The sequence below is a fragment of the Meles meles genome, chromosome X (genome assembly GCF_922984935.1).
Source record: "Meles meles chromosome X, mMelMel3.1 paternal haplotype, whole genome shotgun sequence".
Classification (NCBI taxonomy): Eukaryota; Metazoa; Chordata; class Mammalia; order Carnivora; family Mustelidae; genus Meles; species Meles meles.
This window is the reverse complement of record NC_060087.1, coordinates 115,115,883-115,138,010: the sequence shown is the minus strand read 5'-3', so window position 1 is coordinate 115,138,010 and position 22,128 is coordinate 115,115,883. Positions and strand designations below refer to the sequence as shown.

Sequence of the window (22,128 nt, the reverse complement as noted above, 5' to 3'; positions counted from 1 at the left end):
ATAAAATCTTTAAAAAAAGACAACCAAAAAACCAACAACTACAAAACCCATTCTCATGAATGGATGACGGTTTTTGTAAAATTAATTAATTTGACAGAGATCACAAGCAGGCAGGGAGGTAGGCAGGGGGAGAGAGAGGGGGAAGCAGGCTCCCTGCTGAGCAGAGAGCCTGATGTGGGACTCGATCTGAGGACCCTGAGATCATGACCTGAGCTGAAGGCAGAGGCTTAACCTGCTGAGCCAACCGGGGGCCCCAGGGATGGTGGGTTTTTCAGTCAGACTTGGGTTCAAATGGCAGCCTGGACACTTGCAGCAGAACTAGAAAGTGGATGAGTTGTTTCAGCTGAGCTTCCGTTTCTTCATCTCTAAAACCTGACAGTTATTACGGAGAATGAATTAAGTTTGCAAGATAGGTCTCGCTAAAATTGGAAGAAGGCTAAGTATGGGGCAGCAAAGAAAATCAGTTCGATTGCATTGGATTTGCGGTGCCTATGGGATATCCCAGTGGAGCCATCCCAATATGGAGATGGAGCCCTGGAGATATTAATATTAAAAGGCAAACGAAGAAAGAAGGTCCAGCAAAGGAGATTGTGAATGAGTGACTACGAAGATAGGAAGAGGGCTAGGAGACAGTGACATCATGGAAATCACTGCTGAGCCTTGGCCTCATGCTAATTGGGTTTCAGCTCTGTCCATGTCAACCCCACCCCCCTCAATTCCCACTATCTTTTTTCTAAATCCCCATCTTTACCATTGAGTCTCGTGCCCGTGGTCTCTCCATTCCACATCCATCACACTGTACCCTTACCTCCCTTGTCCTTGTGCTGATGCCACACCTGTTGTGCACAATCCCAACTCTGGATCAATGTGACAGCCCCCTTTTCTCCGCCCTGATGCCTTTGTGTCTGGCCGCTGCCAGAGAACATACCACCACCACGTGGGCATCGATGTCATCATGATCTCAGAGGAGTTCACAGGGCTGCCTCCTGAAGTTTCCAATTGTTTCCCGGGATTGGCTGGAGAGAGCCACTGAATTTCCCCGGGACCCTCTGGGAAGCACTCTGAAGTGATTTGTGAGAGAGAGGAGGCTGGCAGTTCTGGCCAAGTCTGGCCAAGTATGCCTAGAGGGCTTCAATGCATTCGGGGCATGGCTGGAAAGAAGAGAAATGGTCTTATCTCAGTGGAGCAATGGGCACGAGTCCCAGTGGCTAGGATCTACTTGGGAGCTGATGAAGCTGCAGTTTTAGGGCCCCTTGCTTGCCCAAATAAGTCTGAAGGCCCTGTACTTCATTTTGTATTCGCTATTGTGTGTGGTGTTTCTTTAAGATGCTCTCCCAAGTCGTGTAAACGGGGCCTCATCAAACCTGGACCCACCTCTGATCTGTTACCCAGACTAAACAGCCGCTTCCCACTGCAGCCATAAGGCTGTATAAGCCTGCTTGAACTCAGATGCCATCCTAGGAAGGATGATGGAAAAGTCCTGAATGGACAGTTTTCTTCTCTACTGAAGTGGCAAGTTCTTTATTTTTTAATCGGCAAAATATTTTGATTGTTTATTGTCTTCAATTCAACAGGCACCAAAGAGTATATAGCAAAAGATAAGTCTCCCTCTCACTAACCCATCTTTGCCCTGCAGACGTCCATACATTACAAGATCTTGTGTCTTCTTTCAGAGGTATCAAATATATACTTTTTTTTGCCTTTCCTTTTTAAAAATTTTTTAAATTAAACAAAATTTTTGAGTTTGTTTTTATTTAATTTTATTTTTTCAGTGTTCCAAGATTGTTTATGCACCGCACCTAGTGCTCCATGCAATACATACCCTCCATAATATCCACCATCAGACTCACCTAAAGCCCCACCCTCCTCCCCTCCAAAACCCTCAGTTTGTTTTTCAGAGTCCACAGTCTCTCATGGTTCATCTTCCCCTTCGATTTTCCCCAATTCAATTTTCCTTTCCTTCTCCCAATGTCCTCCATGTTATTCCTTATGCTCCACAAATAAGTGAAACCATATGCTAATTGACTCTCTCTGCTTGACTTAATTCACTCAGCATAATCTCCTTCAGTCCCGTCCATGTTGATACAAAAGTTGGGTATTCATCCTTTCTGATGGAGGCATAATACCCCATTGTTAAAATTTTTAATTTTTAGAAGAGCTTTTATTTATTTATTTGAGAGAAAGAGAGAGCATGGGGGGTGAGGGTGGAAAGGGAGAAGGACAAGCAGTCTCTGCACTGAGCCTGATGTGGGGCTCAAACCCATGACCCTGAGATCATGACCCAAGTCGAAATCAAGAGTCAGACATTCAACCAAATGAGCTACCCAGGTGCCCTCTGCTTTTCCTTTTAAAACAAATTTATAACATGCTCTACCCACTTTTAGTCACCTTATTTTTTTTTTTCATTTTGCAATGCGTTTTGGAGTTGATTTCATTTCAATCCCGAAAGAGCTACCTCGTTCTTTTTAACAACTGTAGACTGTTTAATTTTGAGGATGGACCATAATTTATTTAACCTATCCCCTATGATGGACATTTGGGTTGTTTGCAGTCTTTTGCTATTGTTATCACAGATAACACTGACTGAAATGAAGCTTGATTATGTCTTGAGATAGAGGCTGAACTCTTATTGAAATAATAAGTTACATCGTACACACAACTAGACACAAATAACTTAAACATTATACTCCTTACAGTACTTGAAGTATTTTGAGATTTAAGTTAGATAGTATTTATAAGGGACTTAGTACATTGACTGTGTTCCACAGATGGTAGTTCTTGTCCCTTTTCCTAGGGCTCACAGAATGAGATGTCTCTGTTCCTTTCCAAAGCAAATCCCCCCATCTGTGTCCCATGTCCCCATTAATCTTGATCTATCAACTGGGTCTTCTATCTCCCTTTCTACTGACCCCTTTCTCTAGCTATAAACATTAACTTATCTTCCCCCTCCTAAATAAAACCACCCCTTGTATTTCCTAGGATCGGGTTCTGCTGTAACAGAGAAAACCACCCTAACAATAGCTTTCATGAGGGGCGTCTGGGTGGCTCAGTGGGTTAAAGCCTCTGCCTTCGGCTCGGGTCATGATCTCAGGGTCCTGGGATCAAGTCCCGCATTGGGGTCTCTGCTTAGCGGGGAGCCTGCTTCCCCCTCTTTCTCTCTGCCTGCCTCTCTGCCTCCTTGTGATCTCTGTCTGTCAAATAAATAAATAAATAAAATCTTTAAAAAAAATAGCTTTCATGAAATCAGTGTTTCTGTCTCACATGGAAGGCTGTGAGGTGGGCGATCCAAGGTTGATGTGGCAGTTGTCAGGGACTCAGGCTTCGTCTAGCTTTCCGCTCTGCAATTCCCATAGTGTGGGCCACTTGCTCAGGTTCCAAGATGAAGTACAAACCACTGTACCCGGGGCGACTGGGTGGCCCAGTCAGTTAGGTGGCTGCCTTCGGCTCGGGTCATGATCCCAAGGTCCTGGGATCAAGCCTCGCATTGGGCTTCCTGCTTGAAGGGGAGTCTGCTTCTCCCTCTCCCTCTGCCTCCTTCTCCCCTTGCTTGTGTGCTCTCTCTCTCTAATACATAAATAAAATATATAAAAAAAAACCGGGGCACCTGGGTGGCTCAGTGGGTTAAGCCTCTGCCTTCGGCTCAGGTCATGATCCCAGGGTCCTAGGATTGAGGTCTGCATCAGGCTCTCTGCTCAGCGGGGAGCCTGCTTCCCCCTCTCTCTCTGCCTGCCTCTCTGCCTACTTGTGATCTCTGTCTGTCAAATAAGTAAATAAAATCTTAAAAAAAACCAACCCCACTGTACCCACATTCCAAGCAGCAAAATGGAGGAAGGTTTAAGAAGAGGCAGAGGGCACATATCAACATCTTCTAATCAACTGTGCTCGGTGCTATCCCACACTGTCTTTGCTTATGTCCCACTGGCTAGACAGAGCTGCAAGAGAGTGAGGAAATGCAGACTTTGTTCTAATCTAGAGGACTCTGCGGCCAGCTAAAAAACTGGTCTTCTATAAGGGGGAGAATGAATATTGGATTAGGCCATTAGCAATCTCTGTGACACCCTCGTTCACACTTTCTCCCTTCTCTTTTCCTTCATGGCTAAGCTTCTCAAGAGCATTGTCTACACTCATTGTTCTCCATTTCTCTTTCAGTTATTTTTTTGTTTTAGCCCATTGGAAAGAGGCTTACTTCTAAACTTGCTTTTCCAAGGTCACCATTTGTTCACAAGTTAATTAATTAATAACTCATTCAACACACATTTATTGAATTCCTAGTATGTGATAGGCACTGGGATAAGTATTGGCAAAACAGAGATAAATAAGTCATGGTTGTCCTTGCCCTATAGGGCTCTAATAATTTTATGAGAGAAACAGAAAATAAAATGGATGATTAAAATACAGTGTAGCAGGGGCGCCTGGGTGGCTTAGTCGGTTAAGCATCTGACTCTTGGTTTCAGCTCAGGTCATGATCTTTGGGTTGTGGGATTGAACCATGCATCAGGCTCCATGCTCAGAGAGGAGTCTTGCTTGAGATTCTCTCTCTACCTTTCCTTCTGCCCCTCTCCTCTCTCTCTTTCTCTCTCTCTCTCAAATAAATAAATAAATCTTTTCCCCCCAAGTTCCAAAAGGCTTTATTACACAGACGGGCGGGGGGCTCAGTCCTTCTTGGCTGCTGCTTTCCTCATGGCGGCGAGGACGTTGCTCAGCTCCTCTCTCTTCCTCTTGGCAGAGATGTGTGTCCCCATCCTTTTCTTGATGAACTTGAGGCCCCACTTGTCCTTGGAGACCTTGAGCAGCTCCATGGCCCTCTGCTCATAGGGGGCGAAGTCACACACCTCTCGCATCATGTCCTGCCACATCTTGGTGTGGCTGTGCCTTAGCTTGCTCACGTTCTTGGTCACCTTGTGGCCCTAGTTGAGGCCCACGGCCATAGGGTAGCGCAGAGCCATGGCTGCTGCTTCTCAATGGCTCCGTGGCGGAAGGGCCTAAATAAATAAATCTTAAAAAAAAAAAAACACAGAGTGGCAAATGACATGACAGAGAAGGCATGAGACTATCTGGAAGCACAGAGACAGGAGGGGAGGTGTAAGTGAAGGAGATCTTAGAAAATGACGCTTGAGTTTCTCTCTAAAGATAGTAGTAGGAAGCCAAGTGGATGAGGAAGTGAAAGACTTCTCGGAAGACAGAGGATCCTGGGCAAGGATACCCAGCATTCTGGGAATCGTGGTAGGCTGAAATTGCTAGGATGAGGGCTTTGTAGGAGGCAGATTGAAGAAGATACAGGCAGGGGAGAGCTGACGAAGGCCTTGATACATATGTATTACCATTGAGCTCAGTGGGCTCTGTGCACACATTGGGCACATCTTTAACTTCATCCTGGTGTAAAGAGCGACATGGAAAGGAGCGACATGGTAATCAGAGGAAGGGGCTGGTTAGATTTGTGTTTGGATACGTAACTGGCTGCTGGTAGAGGGTGGAGAGTGGGGCAAGAGTCGAAGTAGCGAGATCGTGAAGAGTCTACAACTGCAGCCCGAGTGAGAGATGACGGCGGCCTGGACTAGGAGAGAGAGAATGCGATGAGTTTGGAAGATATTTACAAGGGAGAAGGGGAGGATGTGGTGGCTCGGTAGCTGTACGAGTAAACGAAGAGTCAAGAATGATTTTTGCCTCTAACTATAGAGAACAAACTGATGGTTACCAGGAGGGAGTTGGAGGGTGAGTGAAACAGGTGATGGGGGTTAAGGAAGTCACATGCGGTGAGTCACACCAGATGTGGTATGAAGAGTTGAATCCGTGTATTGAACACCTAAAACTAATATTATACCGTATTTTAACCTAAATAACTGGAATTTAAATAAAAACTTTTTTTTTTTTGGGGTGGTGGGATTTTTTTTTTCCATTTTATTTATTTTTTCAGCGTAACAGTATTCATTGTTTTTGCACAACACCCAGTGCTCCATGCAAAACGTGCCCTCTCCATTACCCACCACCTGTTCCCCCAACCTCCCACCCCTGACCCTTCAAAACCCTCAGGTTGTTTTTCAGAGTCCATAGTCTCTTATGGTTCACCTCCCCTTCCAAATTTTTTTTTTTAAAAGAATGATTTTTGGCTTGGGCAGGTAGGTTGATGGTGGTGGGAGTGGTATTGGGGGAAGATGAAGAAGAACAGTTTGGGTTGTGGGACAATTAGGAATTCCAATTCGGTCATGTTAAGTGTGCAGTTCTAGGTAGACAAGTAAGCAAATAAGTCAACTTATAGGTAGTCGTCATACAAATCTAGACCAAGTAATATCTAAATACATGGCTAGAGATAGAAACTTGGGCAATATTGGCATCTTGAAATTGAAACCTTGTGGAAGCCAGGCACTAACAACAGAAAAGGTAGGATCAGGTCTTTAGGATTTCCAATGTTTATGGTTCAGTAGAAGAAGATGAGCCTGAGAGGGATCAGCCAGAGACGTATGAGAAAAACAATGAGATTATAGTTTCGAGGAGGCCATGAGGGAGAGGCCAAGGAAGGCGCTGTTTCAAGAAGGAGGGAAGAGTTTTCAGCAGTGGAATGCATATAAGGTGATTGTCCATTAGATTTGAAGATATGCAGATCATTCGTGACCGTAGTGAGGCAAGTTTTGGTGGAGTTATGGGGACAGAAGCTTGACTGGAGTGGATGGAGAAGTAACTGATGGTGAAAAATGGAGATTTCCAGTACAGACAACACTTTTAAGAAATTTGACTGATGATCAAGAGGACAGAGCCAGGGGCCCCTGAGTGGCTCAGTTGGTTGAGTGTCTGACTCTCGGTTTCAGCTCAGGTCATGATCTCAGGGTTGTGAGATGGAGCCCCGCGTTGTGCTCTGTGCTCAGAGGGAGTCTGCTTGGGACTCCCTCTCTCATTCTCTCTCTGCCCAATCCCCCACCTAAGATAAAGAAATAAATCCTTAAGAAAAGAAAAGCAGTAGGAAGGGAAAGGAAGGACTCCATTGAAAGGTAGCCACTGAAGATATTTAGAAAGAAAATAACATTAATTGTGTAAGATTCCTGAGAAAGTGGGGGGTGGGTGAGATCCGTGATTCTCAGATGTGGTCCCTGGACCAGTAGCATCACGATCACCTGAACTGGTTAGAGATGCAGTTTCTCAGACCTCACTTGAGACTGACTGACTCAGAAACTTTGGGGGCTGGGGCCTAGACAACAAGCCTTCCAGGGGATTGTGGTGTGTACTCAAGTTTGAGAGCCGCTGTACCATAGATAAAAGGAAGGATGCCTCCTTTACAGTAAGAGGAGAGAAAGTGGATCAGAAAAGTATAGATGTGGATAGACAGATCAGTTTGGTATGGGAAAGTTCATTAACTCATTCAACAAATATTTATTAAATCTCTAACATGTGCCAGGCACTAAAAATACAGACCAACAAATTCCTGACCTTATGCAATTTACACTGTCGTCAGGGGAGACACAATAAACAAGTAAATAAGGAAAATCTATTATAAGGCCCTTGAATTTTACTCTGAATGAGCAGGGAATGCATTGCTAGAATGTAAACTCCATAAAGGCAGACTTTTTATCTGTTTTTTTTTTTCACTTCTCTGTCCCCATAGCCTGGAATGGTGACTTGATTATGTTTGTTGAACAAGAAAATTAGAGGGCTTTGGGATAACAGGATTTGATTAGATTTTTAAGTCTTGCTGTGTTGAAAACAGACTTTTGAGGTCAACAGTGGGAGGAAGGACATCAGTTAGAGGCCATTGCCATATTCCATTGCAAGAGCAACTCCAAGCCATTACCATATTCCAAGATCATGGCTTAGTACAGGGCAGTGGTGGTAGCGATGGTGAGAACGGGTCAGATTCTGAACGTATTTTGAAAGTAGAAGCAGCAGGATTATTTTTGGATGAACTAGATGTAGGGGGTAGAGAAAGAGAGGAGAGTCAGCTATGACTCGAAGGGTTTAGGCCTGAGCAGCCGGAAGGTGAGAGTTGCCGTTGACTAGAGGAGGAAGGGCTATGTGAGTAGCGGGTGTGTGAGGGGAGGGAGGGGCTGAGGATCAGCAGCAGAGAGGCAGGTTTCTTGTAAAGCTAATGATGCTTACGTCTCTCACTTGCTCAAGCTCTAGCAATATGTTAGTAAGTTATTTTCTTTTTTCTTTAAGGTTTTATTTCTTTCTTCAACAGAGAGAGAGTGCACAAGCAAGGGGAGCAGCAGGCAGAGCGGGAGGGAGAAGCAGGCTCCCCGATGAGCAGGGAGGTCCATGTGGGGCTTGATCCTAGGACCCTGGGATCACGACCTGAGCCAAAGTCAGACACTTAACTGACTGAGCCACCCAGGCACCCCAGTAAGTTATGTTCGACTTCTTTTTCCTGAAGAAAGGGCCTCGAATTGTATGAGTTTCGGGACCCAAACATTTGGATGTGCCCTGATCAGAAGTTCCATTTTGGACATACTAAGGTTGAGATTTCTGTTAGATAACCTTTTATGGACTGAATTGTGTCCCTCCCCAAATCATATGGTGAAACCCCAACCCCCAAGGTAATAGTATTTATTTATTTATTAAAGATTTTATTTATTTATTTGACACAGAGAGAGAGATCACAAGTAGGCAGAAAGGCAGGCAGAGGGAGAGGGGGAATCAGGCTCCCTGCTTAGCAGAGAGCCCGATGTGGGGCTTGATCCCAGGACCGTGAGATCATGACCTGAGCCGAAGGCAGAGGCTTAACCCACTGAGCCACCCAAGCGCCCTGGTAATAGTACTTAGATACAGGGCCTTTAGGGAGGTAATGAAGGTTAAATGAAATAAAAAATGTAGGGCCCTAATCCGATATAATTAATATCTTTATAAGAGAAAGAAACACCGGAGAGCTCTCTTTCTCTCCATGCACACACAAGAGAAAAGCCATGTGAGCACACAACGAGAAGGTGGCCTTCTAGAAGCCAGGATGAGAGGTCTCACGAGACCCTAACCCTGACACTCCTTGATTCTGGCCTCTAGAACTATGAGAAACTAAATGTCTATTGTTTAAGCCCCCCAGTCTGTGGGCAGCAAAATGAGTCTGGAGTTCAGGAGAGAGGTCTGGCTGAAGATACAATTTGGGGAGTCATCAACGTATAGGCAGTAGGACGGTAGGTGACATCTTGAAGCTGGATGCAGTCATCAAGGGAGTGAAGGTAGGTAAAGAGAAGAGGTTCAGGGGCAGAGCCATGGCGCTCTCTAACATTCCCAAAGTTGCCTTGACATTGAGGGACCAGCAATGGAGAGTGAAGAACAGTAGCCACGAAGGGGAAAGGGAAACAAAGAGATTGTAGCATCTTTGAAACCAAGGACTAGAAGTGCGTCAAGGAGAAGAGAGAGTAACTGTGTCAAATGCTGCTGATAGATCCAGAAAGATGAGGACAGCACGTACTGTTAGCTTGAGGGACATGAAGTGATTGCTTTGCGTCTGCAAGCATGGTCATCCATTGAGATGGGGGCGGGGCGGAGAGTCGGGGAGATGGCAAGACAGGAGGCATAAGGAGGTGGAGGGAAGTCTAGAGAAAGCGAAAGCACAGACTGACTGGGGAGAAGGTGCAGGATGGCAGGGCAGCAGGGAGGGCCTGTTGGGAGATGTCCCCGCAACCCTCGGAGTCCCAGCTGTGGCAGGGAACAGGGCTGCTAAGGGTTAATAACTTTTATACATTTCTTGAAAACTAAGAACAGCAGATCCTTGTTCAGGGCCTCAGAGACAGTTTCAAGATAAGAAAGAACAGGATGCTGACAGTCCGGGAGAGGCCACTTGGACCTCAGGGGAGTGTCGCGTAGCAACGTCCAGCTGTGAGATCCTGCAGCCGGAGACTGCTGGGAGACTGCTGCTCGGGCGGGCTCTTACCCCCACACAAGAGCCGCCCCCAAAGCAGCCCTACACGGGGCAGCGCCAGGTGATAGCTGTTGGCCTGCTGTCGCTTCCCATTTCCTGGCTGGCCTCAAGGATCATGTAGGCATGTGTCTAGTACATTGCAAGGGGAACCAGGAACGAGATCCAGATGGCTGAGCTCCGACAGGCTCAGTAATGCATTCCTTGCCTTTCTGGGGTTAACATCACCCAACGGAACATTAATATCTAATCCTCAATGAGAACTCTTGTCCGTACTCTCCGGGTCCACTGACTGAAGGCCCGGCCTAGCGCGATGTGGTGGACAATACCGCTATCCCCATTTGACGGAGGAGACCACCGAGGTGCGGAGGGGTCACATGACTGGCTCAGGGGACACACCGCTAGGAAGCGGCAGGGCCAGAATTCAGAGCCAGGCAGACTCACCGATGGAGTATAAAACACAGGGAGTGTTCGCCAGGTTTATGTGCCAGGTCGGGCACTAAGCCCTTTACGTGGATTATCTCATTTCATCCTCGCTCCAACCCATTGAGGCTGACACCATTATTAATCTCATTTGGCTAATGAGGTCAAGTAACTTAATCCAGTTCACATCACTAAGAAGAGGTGGGGGCCACTTCTGAACTCGGCAGAGGGGTGAGGAGAGCTGGGAAATGCCTTGTCTGGCAGATAGATGTGAAAATCGATGCAAGCTTCTTGTAAGCGTGTGGGTTTTGTCTTAAAGGGCTCTTTGCCTCAGCAGGGCTGAGGGGTCTATAGCCCACGCCGGAGGGCAAGGCTGGACGGGGAACTTTGGAGCTAGTCAGCATTAGCTGGTGCCCAAGGAGCTCTCCCCAGCACAGAGAGTGGACAGAGGAGGGGAGAGAGGGCAGCACCAAGTCCTTGGGGACTTCAACATCGAAGGGAGTGGCGCCTAGGGTCAAACGGGGGCGGGCGGCGAGGATGACAGCGGAGGGGCACGCAATGGCTCTAGCAGCCCTGGGGACCTCAGGGAGAGCCCTGACAGTGGGGCTGTGAGGGCAGAGACTGGTCTGCATGGGTGCGGGGTGGGGAGTCAGGGAGGTGAGGAAGCACAGACAGTGGGGGAGGGGTGAGCGGGCAGAGGAGCTGGGGAAGCGGGGTGAGGAAACGAGGGAGCCCACGAGGAGGGACCCCTCGCTATCTGATACTGCGGGCAAGTTCGCACCAGCGAGTGGGGCTGGGTCAAGTTTGTAGGGGGAGCAGGGTCCAGCTCCCCAGCTCCCCCACGCTCCATGCCTCCCCCTGAAGGCGGGGGAGGCAGATCGTGGGTCTGGGGACAGAATGGAGGGCCCTGGCCCGGCTGACAGAGGCTGATAGGTTCAGGCGCTGGGGAGAAAGCCCTTCAAGTGAGCCTGTGTGAAGTCAGCAGGGGTTGGAGAGGCTGGGAGAACGGGGATGTCGCCGGGTTCTGCAAGTCTGCTGGAAGTTAAAGGAAAGAGGTTTCTTTGTTCTTTCGTTTTGTTTTCAAAGATTTTATTTATCTGACAGAGACACATCGAGAGAGGGAACACAAGCAGGGTGAGTGGGAGAGGGAGACACAGGCCTCCCGGGGAGCAGGGAACCCCACACGGGGCTCGATTCCAGGACCCTGGGACCAAGACCCCAGCCGAAGGCAGATGCTTTAACTGACTGAGCCTTAAACGACTTAGCCACCCAGGCGCCCCTAAAGGAAGAGGTTTAATGGAAAAGTGAGAAAGTAGGAAGGTCCGAAAGTCATGGCCCAGTCTGAGAGTGACATTTTGGAGCTGGGAGATTTCAAAAGAGCAGGTGTACCCAGGGGTGGCAAAGAAGTGGCGTCCATGGGCATGGGCTGTGAGGTTGGGAGTGAGACCCCAGAGGGAAGGAGAGGCGGGCACCGTGAGGCCTGGTGTTTGGAGGAGGGTCCCCATAGGCACGGGAGTTTCCCAGAATGATGGCGGTATGGGAAGTCTGGAGCGGAGGCGAAGGGCAGCCTGGTCTCTTCTTCTCATGGTTGGGGAGAATGAGCAGCCTCCGGTGGGGAGGATGACCCCCTACCTGGGAAGTGGTGGATTCGGCCTGGGGGTCGGGCTATCTGCCAGTGGGGTTAGTGGGGTTAATGACTAGAAGAGGCAATGTTGAAATGGTACTTGACTGTTTGTAATGTGGTTCTCAATTGAAATATTCTTCCGCATGAATTTTCGGCAAGTCTGTTAACTTGCTTTCTTTTCTTTTTTTGTTAGTTTTATCTTATTTTATTTATTTGATAGAGAGAGAGACAGCGAGAGAGGGAAAACAAGCAGGAGGAATGGGAGAGGGAGAAGCAGGCTTCCTGCTGAGCAGGGAGCGGTAGTGGGCCTAGATCCCAGGACCCTGGGATCATGACCTGAGCCAAAGGCAGACTCTTAACGGCTGAGCTGCCCAGGCACCCCTGTTAACTTGCTTTCTGACCCAAACAGCTTGGAAACACTATGCTGGTTTATACAAAGTTACAAGCGTGTTTTGAGCAAAATTTTAAAGCTATTTTAACACTACTCTCCATATAGTCTGTTCTTCTTTTGCTCATTCCTCCCCTGACCCACACCTAAACAAACAGAGAAACAAGCATATAAATTCCTAGCATCACATCCTGCTTTCCAGATCGCTGGCCTTTATGGGGCGTTTTGCCCCAGTGAGCGGAAAAGACCAGAATTAAGGCTTCTGGCCTAATACTTTCTTCCTACCACACGGGGGCAGACTTTTTAACGAAAAAGGGGAAAACAACTGTTTATCTTGTACTGTATAGAATTGCAACCAGAGACGGGGCTGTGACATCATTGTGAGGACTAGGGTTATCGAGGCTGCACTGTGTATCTAGAGGTTGCTTAGAGAGTAGACCTTAAAAATCCTCATCACAAGAAAAAAATTAACTATGTGAGCTGATGGATGTTAAATGAACTTACTGTGATGATCGTTTTACAAGAGATACATATATCAAGTCATGTTGTATACCTTAAACTTATACAGTAGCTATAGGCCAATTATGTTTCAATAAAACTGGAAAAATGAACATAAGAAGGAAATAGGGAGAAGTTATGTGAAAGCCAGATTTTGTGTGGTTTTTAGGTCTTGCCAAATCTACTGCTTTCCTCAAATCTGCAAGTCTTCCCGATGAACCGATGAACTAGCTCCCTTCTCCCCTTCCTTTCTTCTTTCCTCCCTTCCTCTCCCACTCTCTGACTCCCACAAGTCTGTGTTTACTCTAGGTGGAGCTGCCTGATAAAATGCAGGATGCCCAGTTAAATCTGAACAGCAGATAAACAACAAATATTTTATAGTATAAGTATGTCCCATTCATATTCTGGGGACATACTTAGACTACAGAATATTGATTACTTAGCCCAAATTCAAATTTAATTGGGTGGCATGTATTTTTACTTGCTAAATCTGGCGATCCCAACCCTGGGCCCAGAGCGGTGCTGGAAGCTGGCTGGGAGCTGTTGGATAAAGGGCTTGGGGGTCTGCTGGCAGGGGTGTGACTAAAGTCCCGAGTGGTGCGGTGCTGGGGGCTGTGGGCCATGGCCCGGCCTGTGTCCTGAGGGAAAGACCACCTCAGCAACTTCACCTTTCAGACTGTCTCTTATGTTCCATTCTTCCCACGGGAAACATCCAGCTGCAGGTCTCCTTCTCTGGGAAGCCTTTCCAGATCTCCCCAGGGACAGCTGTCTCCTCAACACTTTGTATTTACCTCTTTGTTAACACCTGTCACACGACAGGCTTTCCGTCTGTCTTGGGCACCAGGCTGTAAGGAACTAGAGGTCGGAGAGGTCAGAGCTCTCCCCCTACGGTTCATCTCTGTTTCTCATTTGCTGACACAGTGTCTGTCCCAGAATAAGCCACATGCAAGAAAGGGTCCTGATTAGACAACTTCTAGTGTCCTCCATGGATTCAGAAGGAGTCCCAGGTTAAGTCGAAGGTGGCAGAACACAGGCAGTAACCTTGTTTCTGTCACCGGCTGCAGCAAATTGCTCCAAGCGGCTGGTTGAGCAACGCTGGTTAACAAGTGCTTGCGGAGGGGCGCCTGGGTGGCTCAGTCGTTGGACGTCTGCCTTTGGCGTGGATTCTGATGCCGGGGTCCTGGGATGGAGCCCCGCATCTGGGATTCCCTGCTCAGTGGGGAGTCTACTCCTCCCTCTGCCTCTGCCTGCTGCTCCCCCTGCTTGCGTGCTCTCTCTCAAACAGATAAATAAAATCTCAAAAAAAAGTGCATCGATATGTCAACGGTACTTCAATAAATTTTTTTTTTTAAAGTGCTCTGGCCGAGGGTCACCTGGAGCTGCGAGCTGCCTCCGGGATATCTTTAGGGATCAGCAGTGTGGCAGAAGGTGTCGAGAGCCAGATCAAGAACTACCACACTGCCCCTGGTGACAGCCCACTTCCCCCACCAGAATGAGACCGGGAACCTTGGGCAGAACTACCCAGATGTCCTTCGCTCTAAGAAGGCAGTGACGGCCAAAGGGGGTGTGTCTCCGTGTGATAATGGCACTGGTGTGTGTGTCCCACATCCTGGGGTTCAGCCTGGCACGACCGCTGGGCAGAAGGCCCGTTTCCTGGGACCTGAACTGGCTCCCCCCCCTCTGTTCTCCATCCTTCTCCCAGGGTGGTGAAGGGGGACCCGGGTACATGGTGATCCCCACCCTGGGATCCAGAATCATGGCTTAACTGATAATAAGAACTCATTGGAAATGTGTGAGACTGTGTCTTTCTGAAAGAGCTGGATGATGGGGCAAGAACCCTGGGGTGGAATTAGTACCTCCTTGACCAGTGGGAAGGGGCTTCAGGGTGATTTTTTTTTCCTGTTTTGTTTTGTTGTATGTTATTAAGTTGACCACCTTCTCTATCTGGACAATAGACTGAGTGATTATACAAAATAGCCTCGAGCCCCTGTATGTGCTAAAATTTATCTGGATATTCCCCTTTATTATCTACACAATATTTTATAGAGTGCTTTTAAGTTTGCATGTGACTTAAAATCAACCAGAAAATGCTTCATAAAAATGGATCTGAAGGGGCATGTGCACTGCCATGTTTATATCAGCAAGGTCCACAATAACCGAACTGTGGTGTCCACTGACAGGTGTCTTTTGACAGATGAATGGATAAAGAAGATGTGGTATATCCACAGAATGGAATATTACTCAGCCATCAAAAAGGATGAAATCGTACCATTTACATTGACATGGATGGAACTGGAGGGTATTATGCTGAGCAAAACATGTCAATCAGAGAACAACAATTTCATACAGTTTCACTCATATGTGGAATTTAAGAAACAAAACAGAGGATCATAGGGGAAAAGAGGGAAAAATAAGACTAAATCAGAGAGGGAGACAAACCGTAAGAGACTTTTAATTCTAGGAAACAAACTGAGGGTTGCTGGAGGGGAGGTGGGTTGAAGGATGGGGTGACTGGGGATGGGCTTTAAGGAGGGCATGGGATGTGATGAGCATTGGGTGTTCTATGCAACTGATGAATTACTGACCTCTATCTCTGAAACTAATCATGCACTATATGTTAACTAGTTGAATTTAAATTAATAAAAAATGGACTCTTTAAAGTATCAATGGCTTAAAAATTACTGCAGGGTTAGATGATCAAAATAATCCTCAGAAGTGCAACAGAATCCTCAGCACTAGAGAAGACTTCTAGATCTTTTTCAGACCAAGTTGAATGAATAGTAGTGGCAGGAAATGGGGAAATACCCAAACAAAGAAATTGGCCTTCACTTCTCGTTGATTCCTTTCTAACCTCTGAACTTCCTGGCTTGAAGTTTTATTTTTATAGACTTCTGTGTTCTTTGCCTCCATCCCATCCTGGAACTCACAAGTAGAAGCCCACCTTAGACTGGCCTTTCAGGGGTAATTAAATAACAGCTAATGCTATTCAGTGCTTCCTCTGCCCGGAGCACTGGTGCAAGTGCTTTACAGGTAGTAACTCAGTCAAGCTGAAAAGGAGGTAACATAATGCAAATATCCCCTCTGGAGCCAGGCCATCTGAGTTCATGGTTGAGCTCTACCACTTCCTAGCGGTTGACCTTGGACAAGTTGGTTAACTTCTCTGTTCCTCAAATTCTCCATCTATAAAAGGAGCTGGTATTAGATCCACCTTATGGGGTTGGAAGAAGAATAAAATCAATCAACATATGTAAAATACTTAGAATAATGACTGACATCCAGTAAGTATTATGTAAATATATATGTGCAGGCACAGATTTGTAATATATACATCTCTCTCCCTCTAGAGAGATAATAAAATCTGTAGGTATAGATAAACTTACAACTCTATCAGGAAGATGCTCTGGGGGCACCTGGTTCACTCAGTAAAGCGTCTACTTTCAGCTCAGGTCATGATCTCGGGGTCCTGGAATCAAGCCCTATGTTGTGGGGCTCCCTGCTCAGCAGGGACTCGGCTTCTCCCTCTCCCTCTGCCCCACCCCTTTCTTGTGCCCTCTATCTCTTTCAATCTCTCTCTCTCAAATAAATAAAATCTACAAAAAAGAAGATACTCTTATTATCCTCATTTTACAGATAAAAAAATGGAGCTTCAGCAAGGGCAAGTAGTTTTTTAAGGTCACACAGCCTGCTTTCCTAACCACAACACTGCTTCTGTTTTTGTTTTGTTTTAAACTTTTATTCATTGATTGACTTTTAAAAGACTTATTTATTTATCTTAGAGAGAGAGAGAGAGAGAGAGAGAGAGTGTGTGTGTGTGTGTGTGTGAGCAAGCTAGCAGTGGGGAGGAGCAGAGGGAGAGAGAGAGAGAGAATCCTGAAGCAGACTCCTAGCCAAGCAACACGGGGCTTCATCCCAGGACCCCAAGATCATGACCTGAGCCAAAATCAAGAGCTGGCCTCCCAACCAACTGAGCCACCCAGATACCCTGATTGTTTTTTTTTTCTTAAATAGGCTCCATGCCCAATGTGGGGCTTGAACTCAGGACCCTGAGATCAAGATTTACATGCTCTATCACCTGAGCCAGCTGGGTACCCCCAAAATAAACTTTTAAATTTAAAAATAATTTTAACTTACAAAGAGTTACAAAGATAGTTCAGAGAGTTCTCATATACCCTATACCCAGCTTCCCCTAATGTTAACATCTTACATAACCATCTACATTTGTCACAAGAAATTAATGTTGGTACTATGTTACTATTATTAAATAAGCTATATTAATATATATTATATTAATTTTATACAGGTATTAACTATATATATAATATAATGTTATATATATAGTTAATATGTTATATATAGTTAATGTTATATATATAACATATATATATTATATATAATATTATATAATATATATTAAATAAACTATAGACTGTTAACTATTAATAGCTCTGGATTTCATAACGGATATCATAATAGGAACTGGATTTCACCAGTTTCCCCACCAATATCATTTTCCTGTTCCAAAATCCAATTCAAGATGCCACGTTCTGTTTAGCCCTACTGCTTCTTCCCTTTTTTTAATGCCAGTATAGTTAACATGGTATTACATGAGTTTGAGGCACACGATGTAATGATTCAACAGTTGTATCCATTGCTCAGTGCTCTTCATAAGTGTACCCTTTTTTTTTTCTTTAAAGATTTTATTTATTTATTGGAGAGAGAGGGAGCACACAAGCAGGGGGAGAAGCAGAAGGAGAGGGAGAAGCAGGCTCCCCATTGAGCAGGGAGCCCAATATGGGGACTCAATCCCAGGACCCTGAGATTATGACCTGAGCTGAAATCAAGAGTCAGACACTTAACTGACTGAGCTGCCCAGGAACCCTGCTTATTTAAGAATTAAAAAAAATATTAAGTAATTTCTATACCCAACATGGGGCTTGAACCTACAACCCTGAGATCAAGAGGTACATGCTTTACTGACTGAGCCAGCCAGGTGCTCCAGTCATACTGCTTCTTAATACCTATCAAGCAAGTACCCTGGGTCAGGCCCTATAGTAGGTACCGGGGACAGGGAGATGGGTAAGAACTGTTCCTGCCCTCAGGAAGCTCACCGACTACTGGAGAGAGAGAAGCAAGCTTTCAGTTATAATAAAGTGTAGTCAGGGTGATTACAATTAAGCATAGAGGGTTGTGGGGGCACCGACAAGAAGTATCTAATTCAGTCGGGGGTATCTAAGCTGAGAGCTGAAAGATGAATAGGACTTAGTCAGCCAAGATCAGCGTGTGTGTGTGACCAGAGTTTGCACATTGCAAACCATACTTAAGGTAGAGAAAACCTCATGTGCAAAGATCCAGAGGGGAGAGTGTGAGTATGGCCAGCTTTGGGAACTGCTCCATTTACAAGATTTCACCACAAACTCTGAAACTCCCACCTGGACCACAATCGTCAACACTGGCTCTGACCTTTTCTAAGCCTTCAAGTTCTTTCTATGCTTTGGTGGTCCACCCTCCATCACACACACTATCCCCCACTCTCTTAGCGACATTCACATCCCAACTGGCTTTACATTCAGTCATACCAGGACTGGACTCTGAAGTCTCCTGGGCCAGTCCTTGACCCTGGGAAAACCCCGCACCTCCTAATCTCAAGTAAAAGCCAGGCGCTGGTTCATTTTGCCATAACTTCCTCCTAATCTTGGCCAAACTTTGACTATGAGATGTGACAGGCCCTGAGCTTTGGAGTCATGCAGACATGGGTTTGAATCCTGACTCCTCTACTCATCATCTCAGGGGCCTTAGACAAGGTAGTTACCATTTTGTTTTATTAAAATTTTTTAAAAAGTTGAGTATAGTTGACACACATTGTTACATTAGTTTCAGGAGTACAACATAGTGATTCAACTTCTCTTACATTATATTATGGCTCACCACAAATATAGCTACCATAAAGTCACCACACAATGCTACTACAATGCCATACACTCTATTCCTGTGCTTTTTATTCCCGTGACTTATTCATTCCCTAATATGTTCACCATTTTAAATTTGTTTCTTCTTCTATAAAATAGGAATGCCAAAATTGTCCACCACCAAGAGCAGTTGTGAAGATTAAAAATAATATAGGTGTACAAAATTGAACTCAAAATGGATCAAGGACTTAAATGGAAGACCTCAAACAATCGAACTCTTAGAAGAAAACATGGGGTGAAAGCTTCATGGGCAATGATTTCTTGGACATGACACCAAAGGTACAGGTAACAAAAGACAAAAAAACAGACAAATTGACTTCGTGAAAATTTAAAAGTTAAGTGCCTCAAAAGAGTAAAAGAGAGTAAAAAGGCACAGAATAAATTTATCCATAGAGTAAAAAGACAACCCAGAAAATGTGAGAAAATCTTTGAAGACCATATGTCTGATATCCAGAATATATACAAAACTTCTAAAATGCAACAATGAAAATACAAGCAACCTGATGCAAAAATGGGCAAAGGAATTTCTCCAAAGAAAATATACAAATGGCCAATAAATGCATGAAAAGATGCTCAGCATCATTAATCATTAGGGAGATGCAAATCAAAACTACAATGGGAGACCACTTCATACCCAATAGGATGGCTACTATCAAAAAAACAGACAATAACAAGTGTTGGTGAGGATGTGGAGAGAAGGAAACCTTGTGCACTGTTGGTGGGAATGCAAACGGGTGCAGCCACTGTGGAAAACAGTATGGTGGTTCCTTGAAAAATTAAAAATAGAACTACCCTATGATCCAGCAATTCCACTTCTGGGTATATACCCAAAAGAATTGAAAGCAGGGTCTCAAAGAGATATTTGTATACCCATGTGCTCATAGTAGCATTATTTACAATAGCAAAATCATGCAAGAAATGCATTTGTCCATCAATGGATGAATGGATAAGCAAAATGTGGTTGTGGGCACCTGGATGGCTCAGTAGGTTGGGCGCCTGCCATCAGCTCAGATCATGATCCCAGGGTCCTGGGATAGAGCCCTACTTGGGGCTCCCTACTAAGTGGGGAGTCTGCTTCTCCCTCTCCTTCTGCCCACCACCCCCGCTCATATATTCTCTTTCCCACTCTGCTCTCTGAAATAAATAAACAAATAAAATCTTTTAAAAATTGTGGTTGTAGGGCGCCTGGGTGGCTCAGTGGGTTAAGCCGCTGCCTTCAGCTCAGGTCATGATCTCAGGGTCCTGGGATCGAGTCCCACATCGGGCTCTCTGCTCAGTGGAGAGCCTGCTTCCCTTCCTCTCTCTCTGCCTGCCTCTCTTGTGATTTCTCTCTGTCAAATAAATAAATAAAATCTTAAAAAAAATTTGTGGTTGTAAAGGGAAAAAGTGAGGCCTCTCCTCCTGTGTTGCTTTTCACTCTAATGTGACTACCACACTCACAGCACTCCTAACACCAGTTCCATGGGTGTTCCCCCCACCAAGGAATTCTCTAACACACTCAGTTCTGACACTGTCCACTTGGAGATAGCATTATATCTAACAGCTTAAGGGCTCAGTCCAACAAGATTTTTCCTCTCTCCCCCCAACTTCAGATGACAATTGTAAATAGTAGGTCCCCAGGTTACCCACAGTTTTGTCCAACATGGCTACAAATAGGAGGGTCCCATGACTCCCTCCTGGGGTTTGATTAATTTGCTAGAGCAGCCCATGGAACTCGGGGAGATACTTATGTTTACCCGTTTATTAAGGAATATGATAAGGGACACAGATGAACAGCCAGATGAAGAGATACATAGGGTAAGTTCTGGGAGTGTTCTAAGTACAGGAGCTTCTGTCCCCATGGAACTAGGGGGCATCACCCTCACAGTACATGGATGTGTTCACCAATCTGGAATCTCTCTAAAACCCTAGTACTGGGACTTTGAGGGAGGCTTCTTCACATATGCGTAATCAATCATTAACACTACGTCCAGCCCATCTCCCCTCTCTGGAGAAGTGGGAGCCGTGGCTGAAAATTCCAAGTTTCTATATGGGACTTGGTCTTTCTGGTGACCAGCCCCCATCCAGGAGCCATCCAGGAGCCATCCAGGAGCCCATCCAAAGTTGCCTCATAAGGACAAAAGGTATTCTTATCACCTAGGAAATTTCAGGGGCTTTAGGAGCCCTGTGTCAGGAACCTGCATCAAAGACCAAACATTAGAACAAAAGATGCTCTTAGTGTTCTTATCACTTAGGAATTTACAAGGGTTTCATGAGCTCTGTGCTAGGAACCAGAGGCCGATATCAATATATATGTTTTCTATCCAATCACAATGGCATACACATACAATGGAATATTATTCTGACTTCAAAAGGCAGGAAATCCTCTCATATGCTATAAGATATGAACCTTGAAGACATTATACTAAGTGGAATAAGCCACTCACAAAAACACAATATACTGTATGGCTTCATGTATACAAGGTACTTAGAGTAGTCAAATTCATAGAGACAGAACGTATAATGGTGGTGGCCGGAAGCTGGGGGGAGGGGAGAACGGGGAGTCATCATTTAATGGGGACCTAGTTTCTGTTTTGCAAGATGAAAAGAGTTGTGGACATGGTGTTGGCAACGGCTGCACAACAATGTGGGTGTATTTAATCCGGCTCAATTCTACACTTCGCAATGGTTATGACGGTCAAATTCATGTTATGTATATTCTACCACAATAAAAAAGAAAAAAGATAAGATAGGCAAAGTTCTTTTTTTTTTAAGTTCTATTTTTTTTTTAGTTTTAGTTTTTTCCTTTAAGTCATCTCTACAGCCAACATGGGGCTTGAACTCACAATCCTGAGATTAAGAGTCACACACTCTGTCTACTGAGCCAGCTGGGTGCCCCTGCAAAGTTCTTGCTATTGTGCCACATGATAGGTGCTGAGTAATTGGCAGCTGCCTTTATTATTGACCCTCTTTTTGTTTATTGTAGGTGAATCTCCAGGGTTTTGGTGAGAGGACCTACTCCACACTTTTTCTTCAGCCTTCAATTCTCACTTTCTTCCCTCACCTTAGAAGGATCTGCTTTTAGGAAGCAAGGGCAAAAATGAACTATTGGGACTTCAAGAAGATAAAAAGCTTTTGCTACAGCAAAGGAAACAGCCAATAAGACCAAAAGACAACCAACAGAATGGGAGAAGATATTTGCAAATGGCATATCAGATAAAGGGCTAGTATCCAAAATCTGTAAAGAACTTACCAAACTCAACACCCAAAGAACAAAGAATCCAATCAAGAAATGGGCAGAGGACATGAACAGACATTTCTGCAAAGAAGACATCCAGATGGCCAACAGACACATGAAAAAGCACTCAATATCACTTATCATCAGGGAAATACAAATCAAAACCACAGT

At 45.4% G+C, this 22,128-nt stretch overlaps 1 pseudogene; it reads right to left on the bottom strand.

The window, feature by feature from the left end:
- Window positions 1-4,652: 4,652 nt before the first annotated feature.
- Window positions 4,653-19,477, bottom strand: LOC123935436 (annotated as a pseudogene).
- Between the last annotated feature and the right edge of the window lie 2,651 nt (window positions 19,478-22,128).